We start from the raw sequence: 18,306 nt of genomic DNA, 5'->3' as shown, positions 1-18,306 counted from the left end.
GGATGGGGCATCCATGACTTCTCTGGGCAACCTGTGCCAGTGCCTCAGCACCCTCATAGTGAAGAATTCCTTAGGTCTAATCTAAATCTACCCTCTTTCAGTTTAAAGCCATTACCCCTTGTCCTATCGCTACCCCTGCCCTTGTAAAAAGTCCCTCTCCAGCTTTCCTGTAGGCCCCTTCAGGTACTGGAAGGCTGCTATAAGGTCTCCCTGGAGCCTTCTCTTCTCCAGGCTGAACAACCCCAACCCTCCCAGCCTGTCTTCATAGGAGAGGTGCTCCAGCCCTCTGACCATCTTCGTGGCCCTCCTCTGGACCTGCTCCACCAGCTCCATGTCCTTCTTATGTTGGGGGCCCCAGAGCTGGACGCAGTACTGCAGGTGGGGTCTCACCAGGGTGGAGTAGAGGGGCAGAATCCCCTCCCTTGACCTGCTGGCCACGCTTCTTTTGATGCAGCCCAGGACACGGTTGGCTTTCTGGGCTGCAAATGCACATTGCCAGGTCATGTTGAGCTTCTCATCAACCAACACCCCCAAGTCCTTCTCCTCAGGGCTGCTCTCAATCCATTCTCTGCCCAGCCTGTATTTGTGCTTGGGATTGCCCCGACCCATGTGCAGGACCTTGCCCTTGGCCTTGTTAACCTTCATGAGGTTCATACGGGCCCACCTCTCAAGCCTGTCAAGGTCGCTCTGGATGGCACCCCTTCCCTCCAGCGTGTTGACCGCACCACTCAGCTTGGTGTCATCGGCAAAGATACTGTTCTTTGTACCCATCTGCATTTTGGGAATGTGACCAGAAGCCCATGCTGCTGAGCCGCTCACCTGCGTCGCCCTGAGAGGTGGCTGCAGAAGCAATGCAAGACCCTGGAAGATCTGTAATGTCTTAAATGATTTTAAGGCTCAACTACTGAAAGTCAGGAATGCTGAGATTAGCAGTGTGATGCTGAAGGTGTTAAGTCCAGATTGACCTAAACTATTATTTTGGCTTAAGCCACTGGTGTTTATATTACTTATTTGATTTATTTTTGCTGAAGAAAAACCTATTTCCTCTGGCTGCAGAACTAGAAGCTAACCTTTTGATTAACCATCTGTTTGGATTCATGTAATTTCCTTTTCCAGATCTATGACAGTTTTTCAAAGTCGCTTGTGCAGGAGACATTGATGCTTTACAAGGTGCAGTAAGCAAAGCCCATAGCACTTAACAAAAGGTGTCTGCATCAATAATTCCCATTTTACACCTGCAGAAACTGAAGTGGGAGGAAGCTTGTCCAGGTTTCCAAATTTGCCTTCTTCCTTCTGCTTTATGCATGCGTTTGCCATCTCGTTGAGTTGTTTTGCTGCTGCAATTAGTGATAACCACCTTGTTGCTCGGGTGAGGATGAGGGTGCATTTCCTTCCAGCGCTGTGCACGTGATGGGAAGGGGAACGCATGGTCAGCAAACCCCCTTGTATAGCTCAGGATGGCGTTGAAATCGAGATGTCATGCTAATGGGTTAGGAGATCATTTTGGTTAATATGTGTAACGCAGGAGTGGGTGTTTTTTTGCTGGATTTGCAATGTTCTCTCCCTTCTGGTCGTGTTTCTATACAGCAAATTGCAGCTGGAGTGCTCTCGTGTTAGAGTATAAACACCACTGGAGCAATCTGGGGATTAAGTAAAATGGATGCTTTAGTTGAGATCCATGTTTTCCTATATCTCTCTTTCTGGAATCATAGAATCATAGAGTATCTCAAGTTGGAAGGAACCCGTAAGGATCATTGAGCCCAACTCCCTGCTCCTCGCAGGTATAATTGGAGAAGATTGGAATTTCTGGGCTTGATGGAGGAATTACTGTGCCAAGTTCAGGACCTGTGGACTACTGGAGAGTGTCTACTGTGCTTCTTCCCCACTCTGGTGTCTTCTGCCCAAATATGCCTTGGGTCTCACTGTGGTGATCCCATCTGCTTTAAGACATGGGTTTGCAATTAAAAAGACCCTGGCAGCTAAGGCTTGGTGGTCCTACGATGCAGGCATGGCATCTGCCAGGAGGGTCCTGCCCCATGGGACGGGGGAGAGGAGCATCCGTCTGGGATGCAGGGAGCTCGGCCTCACTGTACTCGTGTTTTGGGCATGTTGTACGTGCCCATCTGAAGTGTCTACAGCCCCCCCTTTCTTTAAGGTGGCTTTACCCACAAAACGTGCTGTTCTTTGGTAGATCAAAGCGATTTGGAGGCTGCGTGTTGTACAGGTTTCGAATGGATATTGGAGGTGACACTTCTGAATCCTTCGCTTTGCTGCTAGCTTGTTTGTCAGAAAAGGGTATATCAAATTCTTCTCTCAAATGGAGACACCGAGGAGTTATTTCAGGAGATTCGATTGACGCTGAAGTTTCTACAGTGGAGTGCATCTCTGTACCACCTCCAGTGTAGCTGTTTCTCATTTCCAGCCCCTTTCGGTTAACGCTTCAAAGGAATATTGTCTAAGAAATTGCCAAATGCGCTGTGGTTACCAAGTTGCTATTGGAAAAGGAGGAGGAAATTCCCCGCTATTGCAAACCAATAAACAGATCGGAGTTGGGAGTATGAATGTGAAAACAATATGTTTCAGCTGGATAATGAAGAGAGATGTTGAATCTCAGCAACTGTTTAGATAACTGTCCTTTTGATTTGTTTACCATCTGCTTTTAATTCCGAAAAGGAAAGGCAGTGGTTTGGGACTGGTTTGAGGAGCTTCACAGAAAATGGCTTGTTCACAGTGCCACTAGCCACAGGTGGAAATTCTCAGCCAAATCCTCTGTTGTTGGAGCTGGTTTCCCTGGAAGGATCAGGGCAGCAGGGAGCTTGGTCTCTGGATTGATGGATGGGAGAAACGTGAACGTTAAGGAGTCGGTTTGCCCGCAGGATCTGAAGTTCTGCAAGAGACACGTTTTGCAGAAAACACGTCTCGATGGATTGACAAAGCAGTTTACAAATGTTTTTTCCTCCCCCTCTTTTATATTACATTTAACTTGCATAGCTATAGTCATCTTCTGAAAAGTCTTTTTCCTTCCCTGCCCGTGCCCTCTTTTGATGGCAGACCACACAGAAAACAAGCGTGATGCTGTATTTTCAGGGTGGCTCTGGACCGATGGTAGGATGTGATGGATACAAGAGCAGAGGAGTGGGAGGACATATATTAGCACTGACACTTCACTAGTCTGCATGTGCAGCTGGAATCCCGTTTCTCTAAAATTACTGGAAAACAGGCTTAGAGGAGCGTGGAATCATCACAGAATCGTTCAGGTTGGAAAAGACCCTTAAGATCATCGAGTCCAACCGTTAACCTAACACTGCCAAGGCCACTGCTACACCATGTCCCTAAGCACCTCATCCAAACATCTTTTAAATACTTAGAGGGATGGCGACTCAACCACTTCCCTGGGCAGCCTGTTCCAGTGCTGGACAACCCTTTCGCTGAAGAAATTTTTTCTAATATCCAATCTAAACCTCCCCTGGCACAACTTGAGGCTGTTTCCTCTTGTCCTATGGCTTGTTAGTTGGGAGAAGAGACCAGCACCCACCTCGCTACAACCTCCTTTCAGGCTTAGAGGAGCGTAGCTGGGTGGTAGGAGATTTCACGAGCTATTTGAGGCTGTGGTGGAGAAAGGGAAGAGTGGTGGTTAACCCTTGACTTTTCTGTTTGAGTTGTCTCTGTTCCCTTCATACAGTTCCCCATTCACCACTCTGGAGCTGCTCTTCCCCCAGTGCCCAGTCAAGGCCAGTCTATAGCACAGAACAGGCTTTATGTTATCGAATCTGATCTGGCAGTGGGTGCTAGTAACTGAGAAGGTAAAGCGGTTGTCCTTGTTATCTCCATCCCATAGTGCATGCATGGCCATCATGGTCGTTTGCAGGAGTGGCGGGGGGGGACGTCCACCCTCGGCATCCCCTTGCTCACCTTCTGCAGCGTTGTCGGCGAAATGATTAAGCTGAAATAGTGCATGAAAGCGGGGGGAGGGAATTATCAATTTACATTGGGAATCAGTTCAGACAAAGCATTCAAACAGCTGAAGTTATAATACAGATAAGCTTATGGCATCTTGGATTTTGTTCTTTTTTAATAAGCATAAATACATGAGAAAGCTGTAAAGCTTTTAAGTTCACTACAGCTCTTCTGTATAAACACAGGCCCTCTACTCGCACTAATCCTTTATTTCTAAAGCACTGGTTAGGCATTCAGGCTGATAAGCATGTCATCTTAAAAGCTTCGGCGATATATTCCAAGCTGCCTTTAATGGTCCTCATCCACGGCGGCACCTCTGCTTTGCCAGCTCCAGTGCAGCTTGCACGTTGGATGCTCCTGTACGTGGAATTTCCTTCCCTCTACGCCCACCTTTCCCTTCTCTAACAGAACAAGAAGAAGTGTAACCCATTTCCCACCCTTGGTCCTGACTTTGATGAAACCTTCTAGAAATGTTCTTACCGCTTTAAGGAATTTGTTTTTTGATAAAGTCTCAGTATTTTTTTCGGGTACTGTACTGAAATAATTAAAAAAGATAAACATGCATTTAAACTGTTTAAACAGCATTGTATTGTAGTGTGCAGTAACATAGCAGTGACAAAGGTTTTGCTTTACATTTTTTTTCCCACTCATTAGAGTCCTCAAAATTACCTTTTTACTACCGAATTTTCTTTCTGTAGCTATAGCTACATATTCTTATATTATGTATATATGGATTTATGCTATTCCATGATATATGGAGTTATAACTCCAGTATAATTGTTTTCTTAGTATTAATATGCTTTGTGTTATTTAATTGTCAGCCAGGGATTATAGTAAACACAGTACTTCTGTGTTCATACCCAGTCTGTTTATCTGAGCTTATCTGCATTGTATAAAAATCTCAAATATAATGATGTGAGTAATGGGGACAGTGAGAGAAGAGCAGTTTTCAAATCTTGAAGTGGCGGTTGTTTCAGAAAGTCGTATTAATTTCTTTTTTCCCCCTTCATCATCCCAATCTATTTAATCATTAAGACACGACACTCAAGAAGCGTCAGAGAACATTCTAAAATGATTTCGTTGGCTTTACTTTTTAAAGACACCTATTGAGTCAGCTTCTCAGAAACTTCTAAATTGCTTCTGGATATAACGAGCTCTGCCACAGTTTGGATTCAATAAAGGTGATGAGATACAGATCTGAAATCACAGGGCTGAGGACAGTGACGTTTTTATTAGAGATGAATACCTGTGATGGTGCAGAGCGCTTTGCATCTTCAGCTTACTCTTACTCCCAAGCATGCACTTGACTCAGCATGACCCAGGCCCTTGTGAAACGGTATTTGGAGTCTAATGTAACTGGAATTCCAAATTAATTGAAATCAAGAGAATTAGGATTTCACAATGTCTAATGCCTTCCCCGTTGTTGTTTTGATGCCAGGACAATAAAGCACCTTTAGAGTTAAAAATGTAAGACAAGGATAATTAAGAGCTGGAAGTCCAGGCATACGAATTAATAGCAAAGTTGTCACAGTTGGACTCTAGTACACCTTCTCTGTGTTAATATATTAACAAAAATCTTTCAACTCTGTAATTTTATATACAATATCCTTTATATATTTTATTTATGATATCCTTCTCTATTAGTTTTTTTAAATTACATTTTGTGGAAGAAAAAAAGGCAAGAACATCTGTCCCAGACTGCTGGTACTTGTTGTTAAGCACATTTTAATGATGGATAGTAAGAAAGTAAACAGTTTAAAGTACTGTACCACATACTTGTAATCCACTGCACAGCTGTTCAAGTGATCGTGAAGGGTTGAGGCCACCACAGTGTCTGTGCATCGCTTGGTAATAACAGTGTATTTGTGCATCGTTAAGGTTTACTGGGACAGCAGCCTGTTTCACGATGGTACCCGTACAAACCCATTTGTCATCATTTAATCATCGTCATTGGCTTTGAGTAGAGAGGAAAAAAAGGTAGGAAAGAATTAGAAGTCAGTCTCACGTTCCTAAGATCAAGACTGTTCTTTACAGGAGATCTCAGATTAGGGATTTATTTTTGAAGTGTGGTAGGAGCTGGTTTTGTTGAAACAGGGAACCTGTGATGGCTTAAATTCCACTTTCAAAGATGCCTCTTCTTTCCAGCCCGAGGAATTAGCATTTGCACAGCTCTTCAAACCAGTTACTCCCTTCTGTACGAGATCATCTCTCCTAGATTACACAGAGATAACTTCAAGTATAGTCCTTGGGAAACGTTATGCCATTTCAGCCTTTACAAGGAGCTGACATCAAGCAAGCAAGCGGTTATCACCCTTTGGCATCAGTCTGACAAAATAGTTTGCAAATGACAGTAGACACTTTTTAAGATAACTGTGAGGCTTTGGAAGAAAAGGAACCTGAGCACTGCAGGAGTACTGAGCTGTGTAAATAATTATTTATATGTCATTTGGCTTGAAACCAAATTTGCCCTAATGAGAGAAACCGAATATTCTGAGAATGTGGATGCTGTTCCAGAAATTAGGGTGTTCGTAGAGTTCACGTTCAGCCGGTGAGGGAGGAATAAAGTTGGATCTAATCTATATCAGGAAGTTATTAAAAACGAATATAAAGTGTGCAGTTAAGGCCGTTAATGACTTGAGAGTTTTTGGACATAAATCTAATGATTCCTGTGGCTAGGAGCAAGCTATGGATTAATTTGGCAAAATGTAGTGGGTGGGCACCTGGGCTGCTGGGTTGTGTGTGGATAGAAAAACGCTTCGGGTTTTGGGTTTGGGATTTTCTTTTCTCCCCTTAAAGCACACTTCTGCTTTCAGGATGCAAAACAGGAGCCCTGCTTGCACGTACTGTGGCAGGGATGGCTGAAGCACCCTTGGAAAGTGTCACCTGCTACAGAGCTTTCAGGTTTATTCTCATAGCAGGATCCTGCAGCAGGTTCAGTGGTCCCCAGAGCTGATGATGGTCAAGCCATGGCAAGGGCGAGATTTTGACTTGATTTCCACTGCCTGAAGCTCCTGAAGTGGTCCAGCTGCCAGCAAAGTACTATTACGGCTTCACAGCACTTGTGAAATCTTGAGCTGGTTCAAAATTACAACAATTTGCATAAATACCAAAATTGGCAGCTTTGGGCTTTGTGTTGCAATGAGGCGGATGAATGAAGAAAAGCCAAAGGTGGTGTAGGAGACCTGTGGCAGGTTGAGCATTCATGGACGTATGGGATTGTTGCGGAGACCCGCAGAAGTCTGGCATGGCTCCTGACTTGGGCTCCGTGATGTGCCTCTCCTGTCTTGCAGGAGTATCTTGGGGTATCTTGGGCTTTGGGAACCGGCAGGTTAATTCATCCGTCTTGATCTGTAACAGTAGGAGTAATCTGCGGATGTAACTTTAGTATTAGTATTGCCTGTTGTTATTGATTGCCTAAACGAACAAACGCAATCAATTTCTCCTTCAGATTTATTTTAAAACATATTTTACACTTTCTGCTTTTCAGTTAAAGCCCTGCAGTTTCATCTAGGACGAGTGAGATCCCTGCAAAACCTGGCACGTGTTCAAAACCTTAGAAGTACAGAAAGCTGTTTATTAAACTTCCTCATGGGTAGATAAGACAACTCGCTTTACTGGAACAAAGTTAATATATTTTTTTTTTCTTCGTTGCGGTCTTAGTTGTGTAAAATTATTCTTTCCAAATACAGTGATTGTTTTTCTGACCTTTTAATTTGCAACAGTTAACTGGCAAACAGATTTAGCCCTCTTGCAAAACGGCTTTTCTCTCTGTCTCCTGCAACACATACTTGGTATTGGGTATAAATCAGGCAGTAGTACATGAAAAAGTAGATAAGGAGGAATACAGGCTTTCCAGATGCCCAAAAATGTGTAGAAGTTCTTAAGCAAAAACAAATTTAAAGGGAACCTGAAAGAGTACTTTCACAGGGGGAAAATGAGTGAGAATTGGCATTGCCTTGAAACTGTTGCCTGAATGTCCTTACTCCAGGGAGATTAAATATCTCGTTTAAAAATGCAGCATTTGCACTGGCCCAACAGCCTTGGAGTTTGGAGAAGCTGCAAAAAAATATTTGGTGCTGCACGGTACTTGTAAGCAGGCAGAAAAGGAAGGTCCTTGCGGGAGGCTCCCTGCAACCCCTTGTAACAAAGCTGTTCTTTTTTAATATTACTTTGTAGTCTGCCCTTTTTATATATAGCACGGCAATGAAAAACAAGTAAATAAATTATGGATTTTGTCAACATACAATAAACATTAAATCCCTCCTAGCTCCTTTCCACTTGCTTTTTATAGTTAGGTATAATTTATTAGCTTTGATTACCTAGGCTAAATGGAACAGACTTTTGCAGCAGAAAGACAGGAGAGGATCCTACGGTCACAGCGTGGGCCGAGGTTGGACAAACCCAGCGCTATGTTCACGTTTGTCTTCATGTTGTAGGTCTGGAGCCCACTCATCAAGTGAAGAGAGTAATGCTCTTTCTGGTCCTGGCTCCACGGACCCTTGTTTATGCATTTTAATATTAAACAGTCGCCGATAAAATATGTAGAGCCTTAAGTAAAATATAACAAGGGACATATTGAAAGATGCATGTTTCACATGCTAAGTGATGACTGCTTCAGAGGTGCTGTGGTGGCTCGGTCCATCATGGGCTGTGTGAGAACTCGGCTACAAAGCGTTTATGCCTGTAGGTCCATGACTGAAGATGCAGTAGAAAGCACATGACTTTGAGGGACTGAAAAATGTTGTAGTAAGCTAAAGATGAAAGGTTTTGGGTGAGATCTAGCTTGGATGAAGGATGACAGGAAGTTGTTTCTTCTGGTCACTGGAATGTCTGAAGTGGTTTAGTGGATATATTTTACCCAAAAATATATTAGCAGTTGACCTTGAGCCTAAACACCATGCTAGATTTTAGCTTCCTTCTACTCTCCACTAATTTTTCAACTGATTAGTAGAATTTCAAAGCAGACACATGGATGGAAAGGCTGACGGGTTCAGCAACACATCAGGCTTTCCTGTGAGTGTTTGAATATGTTTTCATGGGATAAGAAGAACTTTTGATATGCTGAATCTGCTATAGTTAATGCGGGATAGTTTAGGTGGAAGGTGTGTCAGGAGGTCATCTGGTCTGAACCTTGCTCAAAGCAGCTTCAGAGGATATGCTTAACAAGATCGTGGATAACCCACTTCTTGCCTTCAGCTTCAAGTGTTTAAAACCAGGGTCCAATCCATCGACTTGCATGGGGTATTTCTTCTTTCTGCTTTGTTGGGTTGCAGGGAACAACCCAACTTTGATGCTTTGTTGGGGGGAAAAAACGTGGATACACCTAAAGCAAATAACTTCAAACTGTTCAGTGAAAGTCATCAATAGTTTGAGCAAAAAATGCTGAATACAGGATTTAGGAAGAAAACAGAAGAGCAAAGGTCACCAGTCAATGCAAGCTTCAGTGAAAGGGCTTGGGGTTTTTTATGTTGGAAATCTCTCAGTGCATATTCCTACTAATTAAAAGGCTTTCTGATGAAAGGGAAAAAAATATCCTGGGCTGTAGATGCATATAATCTATGGATACTTATTTCTTTTATCTGTCCTCCAGATCTCTCTATGCCTTAAACTGAAAGCTTGTGCATAATAGCACTTGTAAAGTGTCTTTTATTAGTGCCTCAAGGTATTGTTTTGGAAAGAAAAGCCGAGATCCAGCTCCTTTAGCTTCTTACTGTGATTTACGGACTATGGGCAGTAGTCTGCAGACAGGTCGTGTAGTAATGATCTGGGAAAGCTTAGCAAAATCTTCATATGGTTGAGGACAGGAAAGCTGGTGGGACGTGGGAGTGCTTGAGGGGATGGAGAGGTTCTGCCAGGGAATTATGTCTGGAAGATCTTTGGTGCTCTCTGAATGAGGCGTGTGTTTCGGTCTGCCTCTCAAACCTGCTTTCTTCTGCTGATGTGGGCTCAGATCATCCGATGTCCCTGGAACAACGTCTCCCCACTGCTGCTTGTGCAACTTTGCTGCAGTCTGGGAGGGACTCTGGGGCTGCCTGTAGGCTGCTTGTGGTTCAAAAGCCATGGTTTCACCATCTCTGGAACAGGAGAGGTTGTTAACAGTATCTGATACAATCACCTGCACGAGAGGCTGTAGGACCTCCCTGAGTTCAGTTGTATTTGAAAGAATGGGTTGAGCTTCCACGTTCAGGAGTTTTTCATGCACATGGATGATGCAGTGCTGCTGCCAAAGGGAGCTGCACTGGGGAGCCATGTGTGGTTGGTGGTCCACCATCGCTGAGATCTTTTCCAAAGTACAGTTTCCTCTACTCTTAGGAGAGAATATAAGAATAACATTGATGGATCTGCACCCTGTTTCTAAAAGCGGAGCCTCCACAAGGACGTGAGAACTGGGCAGACCCTGTATGACACTTTCCCAACTCTCCAGCCTCTGATCATTCAACACCTCCAGGACTTTCCCAGCTAGAGATGATGTCCATCTTATTAGTAACCATCGTGGGTGTTTGCTCTGTGACATGGCCAGTCTTCCCTTGAGCTCACGCTGACGTTTAGCGTGCACCACATCCTGCAGCAAGGAGCTAAACCGCTTGGCTGGGTCGCGTGTGAAGAAACCGCTGTCTCTTGTTTGGTTTTGGACCTGCCACCTGCTACTTTCATTTCTTGCCCCCTTGTTCTTGCACTGAGCAGGCTGCTGCTGCCTTCGTACGCTGCTGGTGTGTCCCTCCTCTCTTACATCTCATCTGGATTGGGAAGGGTCTCTGCTCCCAGTTTGCGTTTGGTGAGAAAGATGTGCAAGGTCTTTGGTGGTAGTCACGTTGGTGAAAGATCCAGATCTCGTGTCCTTTGCTATTTGCAGCTTTCGGAGTCGGTGTGAGTCTGAGTTGCAGTGGCTTTTGCTCATGGCTTGCAGGAGGATGAGTAATGTAGGGCGCAAGAGCTGCTCCTTCTGGGATTTCAGTACGAGCACGTGATTAATGATGATCTAGTTATATTTTATGACTTGTCGCTTGGCCAATTATTAATCTGTTTAATATATTCCATGTTATGTAATGTAATTCCAGTGACTTGAGAAATCATACTTTACAAAGTTAAATGATTTACCGAACTCTTAAGTATGTTCCATCAGATCTGTTGCAGGTTGCTGCCAATCTTGTAGTCATAATAAAAACACAAACAATTGATTTAAGACCTATGTGTCGATAGACATCAGTTTACTTCCTATAATTCCTAATTAGGTTTTATACCAGCATTTCCCTTGTCTTCCTGGGATGTAAGCTGGACCGGTAGCTTGTTATTAGCTTGGTCATCCTGCTCACGTGCTTGAAATATTAACACGACAGCGTGTCCTTCAATGCTCTCAAACCTCCCGAGTTAACACTTGCGGGAAGCTATGATAAATGGTCCGGAGGGTTTCGTGTCCGGCTCTTTTAAAACCTCTGGGATGCAGCTGAAGATCTCCTGACTTAAACACGACCAGCTCTGTTAGCTGTTGTTTCACATCTGCCTGCATTGCTGTTTGGAACAGAAAATGTTTCCTGTGGCATGACTGTACCATCTGGTTTCTTTCTTAATTAATGAACAGAAATATTTGTTGCATTCTTCTGCCGTTTCTATAATATTGCTGGCGGTTGCTCTGTTTCTGTGCAGTAATGGTCCTCGGCCATTGCTGGAATTTGCTGTTCCTAGGTAATTTTTATAACCTGATACGCCCAAACCTTTGAGTTGTGGTTCCTCTCATTGCATTTCGCTTCTCTTGCTCTTTCATATCACTACATTTCTGATGTATTTTAATATTTAGTTTAGTTTTTCTTCTCTTTGTTATATATATTTTTTTATTTGATTGTTGCTTTCCTTTTCGTGAGAGCCAGGTTGAGATAAGTATATTTATTTTTTTAAAACAGGAACATCTTCCCTTTTTAGTTTGGGGAGTTTAATCGCCCCCAGACACAAACCTTGCCCCAGGAATCTGGAAACATATTCTTAAAGTTTCCGTTATTATTTATGTTTTTCTATTTTTAACATTCATTCCTTAGCATAATTTCATTTATTTATTGTAGGGGTAGTGAAAGAAGCTGGGACATCTATATTATTTAGAAATTCAAAGACTGTCTCCTACTGGTATAAAGTAACTTTCAGCCTGGAAGCCTGAGCGATACAGAAGTTTGCGCACCTTTTGTGTTCATTTATGTGCACGCGTGTATAAAAACGGATGCTTAACAAGGCAGGCATCCTGTCTCCCGTCGGGAGGTGCTCTAGTCGTACCTCTCTGTTCGGATGTGGATCCATAATCTTCTGGAGCTGTTCTTTGCCAGTGCCTTGGAGATGATGCTGCCCTGTGAGTTTTCCTCCCTCCTTTTGCCTGCTTGACTTTTCTTGAATAAATTGCGACGAGTGACTTATAAGAGTCTTGTGTTGCTAATGACGGGTGTGTTATTAAGACAGTATTCTAATGACTGTGTCCATGTAAGTAATTTCTTTTGTAATAGCAGCAGCGGCGATGGGGACAAGCAGTTTTTGAACTAATGATGGTACTCCCCTCACCTATCTTTAGATACTCGGATTTAGAGATATAAATTTAACCCAGTAATCCTAATAACCCTGTGAGAGAGAGAGAGAAAGAAAGAAAATAGACACATCCTGGAAGTAATTTAACGTGTCCTCCTAACTTGGTGGTTCCTTAGGGACCAAACCTGAAGCGCTGAAGCAGCAGCCAGCCTTTGGGGCTGGTTGGGCTGCCGGGCACCTGCAGACATCTCCGTCCAGCATCTCCAAGGGGAGATTTGTGGACCTGTTTATTGACTGCAGAGGGACCCTGGAATTACCAGCTCTGGTTTCCAACCAGCTCTTAGGTGTCTAAGGTTGATTAAGATGAATCGCATCCTATAGCTCCTACAAATAAAAGTTCAAAAGCAATATTGGGACTTCTGTCTCGCGGCATTTGATGGGGTGGGTAGCAAGCTTGGCTATAGAAACTGCAATGTGTGGAGTGGCTTGGAAGAAAGGTTATGAAGCTCATCTCAGTGTTTCCATGGTGGTTTTTTTTTAAATTAATTACTTTTTCATTAGAATTCAGGCAGCACATCACAATATGAAGAGCCCTATTTTATGAACTTAAATTTTTCAACCAAGCAAGGTCTTTGCAAGCCACAGATTAGTTGACATACTAGCAAGTTGGCTTACAGGAGAGGGAATAGCTGAAGAAAATGGACGTACTGCAGTCTTGGTATCTTTTTACGGCATACGTGCTTCGGGAGAGAAATAATTATGCTCATCTCAGGTTCAGAGGCTACCTGGCTTATCGAGGGCCATACAGAAAGTCTGCGGAAAAGGAGGAACTGGAGAAATCCCCTTGATCCGGTTCTAACTTAATGCTTAGTAACAACAGCAATTTACTATCCGTGCCTTTGTGAGGCAGGGAAGAATCTCATTACCTTTGAGTTTTATGAGTTCGGCGGTGGTCTGCAGCCTGTTGGCTGTAAACACCAACTGTAATTTTCTGGTGCTAGTTTTTATCTCCCGTGTTGCGTAGATGCTGTCTCGCTATGGCAGATTTGCTACTAGATCTGTGCTGTGTTTTTCTGGAGGGTAATCTTTATTTCTTAGGAGTGGCACTGGGAAAGAGGGAGGGGAAAATTTAAAAAAACATATCGGTTGGAGTATTAAGCTTTCATTTACTTTATTTCCCCAAGTAGCTTAAAGCTTGAGGAACCTTGATGAGTTCTTTTCCAATGAAATTAAAAAGATACCTTGCAATTGATAGTATTGAGAAGGTCAGCAAGCTATTAATGATGCTGCTGTGAATTAATACTTGACCTCGACTTTGCTGTTTTTCTACTTAAAACACTGAAAATTGCATCGTGTGAATAATAATTCAGAAAGAGAAATGAAAGATAATGCAAACAAACTGTCTTTTCCTCTGCAGGACTCAGTAATTGATGCTGGTCCCCTATCAGAAGAATTCATGTGAAGACTGCCCATGGAAGGTCGATGCCTGCGTTTGCTGAGGCTCTAGGATTCTGTTGTTTTGCTGTTTAATTAACTGAAGAATCCAGTTTTTCCCATGAACCATCTTTCACCTCGGGAAGATAGAGGTAAGGTTGCAGGTCTCTCTTTCTTCTTTTCTCTGGCGGAAAATGTTTAAACCTGTCATGGAGGTGGTTTTTGCTGGAGCACCTCTTCATGCAGAATTAATTGCTGAGACTGCTGAAAGCAAAAGTCACTGTTTTTCTCTGTCCTTGGCATCCTTTGGATTGTTGTCCGTACATGAGATGTGCAGTCAGTCTGCATTGCATTCGTAGCTACGAGAGTTGCTTTAAAAGCTCATAAAGATGAAATTATTGCCTGAATCAACTGTGCTTTCTCAATATGTTTTGCAAAATTGAATAGCTAATTGCTGCAGTGGCAGAATGGTATGCAAAGGATTTGTGCTAAAGAATAATATGTGGTTTTGGTAAGTCAGTGTTATGCTGTAGGCTGGCTCGCAGTGTTGATCAGGTGAATTGAGTCCATAACTAGAGAATTTTAAAAGTCACGAACTTGGGAAATCAGAATGTTTTATGGCAAGAGCTACTACAACTTCCAGAGCAAGAAGTGTGCACTCAGCATCCTTGTAGCTCTTAGTAGCTGATGCATGTAACAACTTGAACACTTCTGTGGTTTGCCCACAGCCGGCAATATCTTAAAGGAAAATTGTTGTAATGGAGTGGTAACTTGGAAAGACAGTAGAATATATTTAGAAATGAACAAAATGGTAAACCAAGTAGCAGTTGGATGATGTGTTGGCTGCAGCTACTGTATGGCTGTGGGATTTGCAGCCTCTCTCCATCAAGACTGGGAGTGCTTACTGCTGTGGACCGTGAGTACGCAGGAGAGGGGAGGACCTGTACCCCTGCTAATTTCCCTGGAAAACCAGCTTCTAGCTGACATGCCGTAAGGCAAAAATTACATATATCACTACAGCAGCTTTTGACTGATGAAATTTTATATTGCTTGTATCACAATTTCCTGTCTGAGATAGCTGGTGTTGCAAGAAACTTTTGTGTTGGAGCTGGTTTTGGCTGGAGCGCAGTGGAAAATGGGATATTTCCTTCTGGACTGAGCATGGCTTGCTCCTATGCTCCTCTTCAATGCAGTGTAAATACTAGTCCCAGTAAGGTACTGGTGATGATGTCCTCCGTGGGCTGCTTTGGCCGCCTGGTTTCTGTCCTTGAGTTGGTTGCTTCCCTGAACTGTGGTGGGATGATCGCTGCAGCAGGGACTGCGGTGGCTTGGAGATGTCAGTGCCGTATTCCAGATGTCCTCCCCGATCGGTTTGGTGGCTGGAGGGCAGATAATCGGTTGCCCAAGATGAGGCACAGGGGTAGTGGTGGCTGGGAGCTGTTCCCCCTTGCCCCGCTGCATCTGGCTGTCTAGTGTTTGACTTGCGTTTTTGGGCAAGGCTCTTTGATCTCTGCCTTGGTGTGTCTTCCATTTGTAGCACAAATGATGGTGGTAATTAGGTATGGTTGTAAAATTTGGAAATAATATCACTTCTGTATTGCTGTGTGCTGTCCCGATCTGTTAGCTCAGAGTCGCCTGGGCAGAGAGGAGCTGGGGGGCTGCCCGTGAGTGGTAAGAAACCAGCAGAGCCCCAGTCCAGTGCTGGAAGTGCTGCTGAGAGTTAATTATTAAACTGTGCTTTGCCCGATAAATGCACAGCTGGATTCAGGATTTTTTACTGCAAAAAGATCACTTTTCCCTCTGGACAGAACAGCGACTTTTTGATTGGAAGCGGGTAAGCTGTATCACACACAAACAAAAAATCTTAGCTCCTGCGACTCTTAAGATGTCTTTATTTTTCTGTCTGGTATCTGACCAGATTCAGCTTTTGAAGGGGTGACCTCGCAGGGTGGTGGTGGGCTCTCCCTGCTGCCGACCTCCTGCTTTCCAGGCGCTGATTAATACCTGCCCAGGCTGGGAGCTTGCAAACCGATGGCCTCGGGCTGGAGCATGGGCTGTACACAGCTTTATCTTCTTAATTTTCTCCTCCCCCCCAAAGCAATCAGTATAAATCACACGCCTGGCAGTGGCCAGGCTTTACCTGAGACATCTCTTAACGTCAGGCAGCTTGACAGATGCAGCCCAGGCAAGTAAAGGGTTAAATTCTTAACTATGAAATTCGATATCGTCGTGAGGAGGAAGAGTGAGTTCTAGATTAATTTTAAGGGTGAGGTGCCTCCTCGGCTGCTCTGGATTTCCCCTAATTTAGGGGACTGATAGGCTAGCCCCTGCAGTGAGCCGGGGGGAGCCCTGCCTTCATCCCACCTGGCACCTCCCAGCCTTTCCTTATTTTTTTTTTTTTCCCCCCACCTGTCTTATTAAATTTCATTTTTTCCTCTAGCAAATGGACTTTTTGGCTTGGCATGAAATCCGTTTGCTGTGATTGAGTTCCCATCCCCTTTATCCTGCGATGGGGCTTTGAGATGAAAAAATGTAAATGCAGTCACTGAGACGCTCCCTCCCCCACCCTAGCCGTAGGTCTTTGCTGAGCCAAAACTCCTTCTTTATTCCTTAATGATCATATTCCTTCCACTTTAAATAGATTTCCTGCTGCTAACAGCATTTTCAAGCGTTGCAACACTTTATAAATGGTATCTCGTGAGAGGTATTTACTGTAGGTGAGCTTCCTTGAAGTTGTAACCTCTGCCTTGCCGTTCCCTTTTCCTGGGGGCTGCTGGCGGGGCAGGAAGGACACAGATGATGGGCTTGGCAGTCACCGTACTTCTAAATCATCTGTTCTTCTACCTCTTTTGTTAGTTTTAGAGAGGGATGTTGTTTCAGCCATGTATTTGAAATGGAGTCCTGCTGATCAAGACAAAGATGTACGCAGCACTTTTGGGGACTTAGGAAGAAGAAATCCCAGGCTTGTCTCGCCACGTATGAATTAAAGCTATTGGAGCGCTCCTGAAGCCTTGCTTTTAAAAAGCAAAGAGCACAGACAAACCAGGAACTCCCGCCATGCCCTCTGGAAAAGGCTCTCTAGGTTGCCTGGTAGAGAATGGACAGGACTCCGCTCTGGCAATCCCAAGCACAAATACAGGCTGGGCAGAGAATGGATTGAGAGCAGCCCTGAGGAGAAGGACTTGGGGGTGTTGGTTGATGAGAAGCCCAACATGATCTGGCAATGTGCATTTGCAGCCCAGAAAGCCAACCGTGTCCTGGGCTGCATCAAAAGAAGCGTGGCCAGCAGGTCGAGGGAGGGGATTCTGCCCCTCTACTCCACCCTGGTGAGACCTCACCTGCAGTACTGTGTCCAGCTCTGGGGCCCCCAGCATAAGAAGGACATGGAGCTGTTGGAGCAGGTCCAGAGGAGGGCCACGAAGATGGTCAGAGGGCTGGAGCACCTCTCCTATGAAGACAGACTGGGAGGGTTGGGGTTGTTCAGCCTGGAGAAGAGAAGGCTCCAGGGAGACCTTATAGCAGCCTTCCAGTACCTGAAGGGGCCTACAGGAAAGCTGGAGAGGGACTTTTTACAAGGGCAGGGGTAGCGATAGGACAAGGGGTAATGGCTTTAAACTGAAAGAGGGTAGATTTAGATTAGACCTAAGGAATTCTTCACTATGAGGGTGCTGAGGCACTGGCACAGGTTGCCCAGAGAAGTCATGGATGCCCCATCCCTGGAAGTGTTCAAGGCTGGGTTGGATGGGACTTTGAGCAACCTGGTCTAGTTGAAGATGTCCCTGCCCATGGCAGGGAGGGTGGAACTAGATGATCTTTAAGGTCCCTTCCAACCCAAACCATTCTATGATTCTGTGATTCTATGACAACCACCATGGACCACGTGCAGGGAGAGGCCTGAAGCTTCTGCCGCTTTGCAGAGGACACCTGCCAGGAATATTGCATCTTCAAGTCGGGCTTCTTGTACTTCTGCTGGCCAGCCTGCAGCCACAATAACAGGAGATGTTTTTCTCTCTTTAGGTTGCCAAATACAAATGCTGAAGAGTTGGGTATTTTTGTTTTTTTTGGGTTGGTTTTATTTTTTTAGAAGAAAAGTTAGAATTAGCACGTGGAGGCCCCCAACACATTTCTTTTAATATTTGTCATGAAGGTGTTATAGCCAGCTCTCACTAGCAAAAAAGTTTCTATTAAAAGCACTCACCCTGTTGAAGGTGTTCAAGTCTCAACTGGGTCTCCCCCCGTTTTGTTTTTATTTGGTCATTTGATTCTGCTGCAGTCCTTGTTTGCATAATGTTGAAATCCTTCTTTCTGTTAGATGTTTATATGTTAGACACACCTGCGCGATGCTGAAGACAAAAGTTTCAAGCATATGTTGAGAAGAAAACAGTTGATGGGATTTCAGATGTCTGCTAGTGA

The 18,306-nt window shown here is 44.2% G+C and overlaps 1 protein-coding gene across 5 annotated transcripts in view; it reads left to right on the top strand.

Annotated features, from left to right (window-relative positions):
• The window catches only part of NCOA1 (nuclear receptor coactivator 1), a 185,667-nt gene that overhangs the window by 40,243 nt on the left and 127,118 nt on the right, over nt 1-18,306 (top strand). For 4 of the 5 annotated variants that reach the window (XM_075497637.1, XM_075497635.1, XM_075497638.1 and 1 more), the window contains exon 2: nt 13,877-14,045. The gene's annotated coding sequence lies outside the window, so the exon portion shown is untranslated. Of the gene's footprint in view, nt 1-12,201; nt 12,290-13,876; nt 14,046-18,306 lie in introns of those variants that run through there. The other variant, XM_075497636.1, reaches the window with a different exon arrangement.

Source organism: Mycteria americana, chromosome 3, assembly GCF_035582795.1.
Source record: "Mycteria americana isolate JAX WOST 10 ecotype Jacksonville Zoo and Gardens chromosome 3, USCA_MyAme_1.0, whole genome shotgun sequence".
In the NCBI taxonomy this organism is placed as follows: domain Eukaryota; kingdom Metazoa; phylum Chordata; class Aves; order Ciconiiformes; family Ciconiidae; genus Mycteria; species Mycteria americana.
Note: the sequence above shows the minus strand (reverse complement) of the source record. Positions and strands in the feature narration are given on the sequence as shown.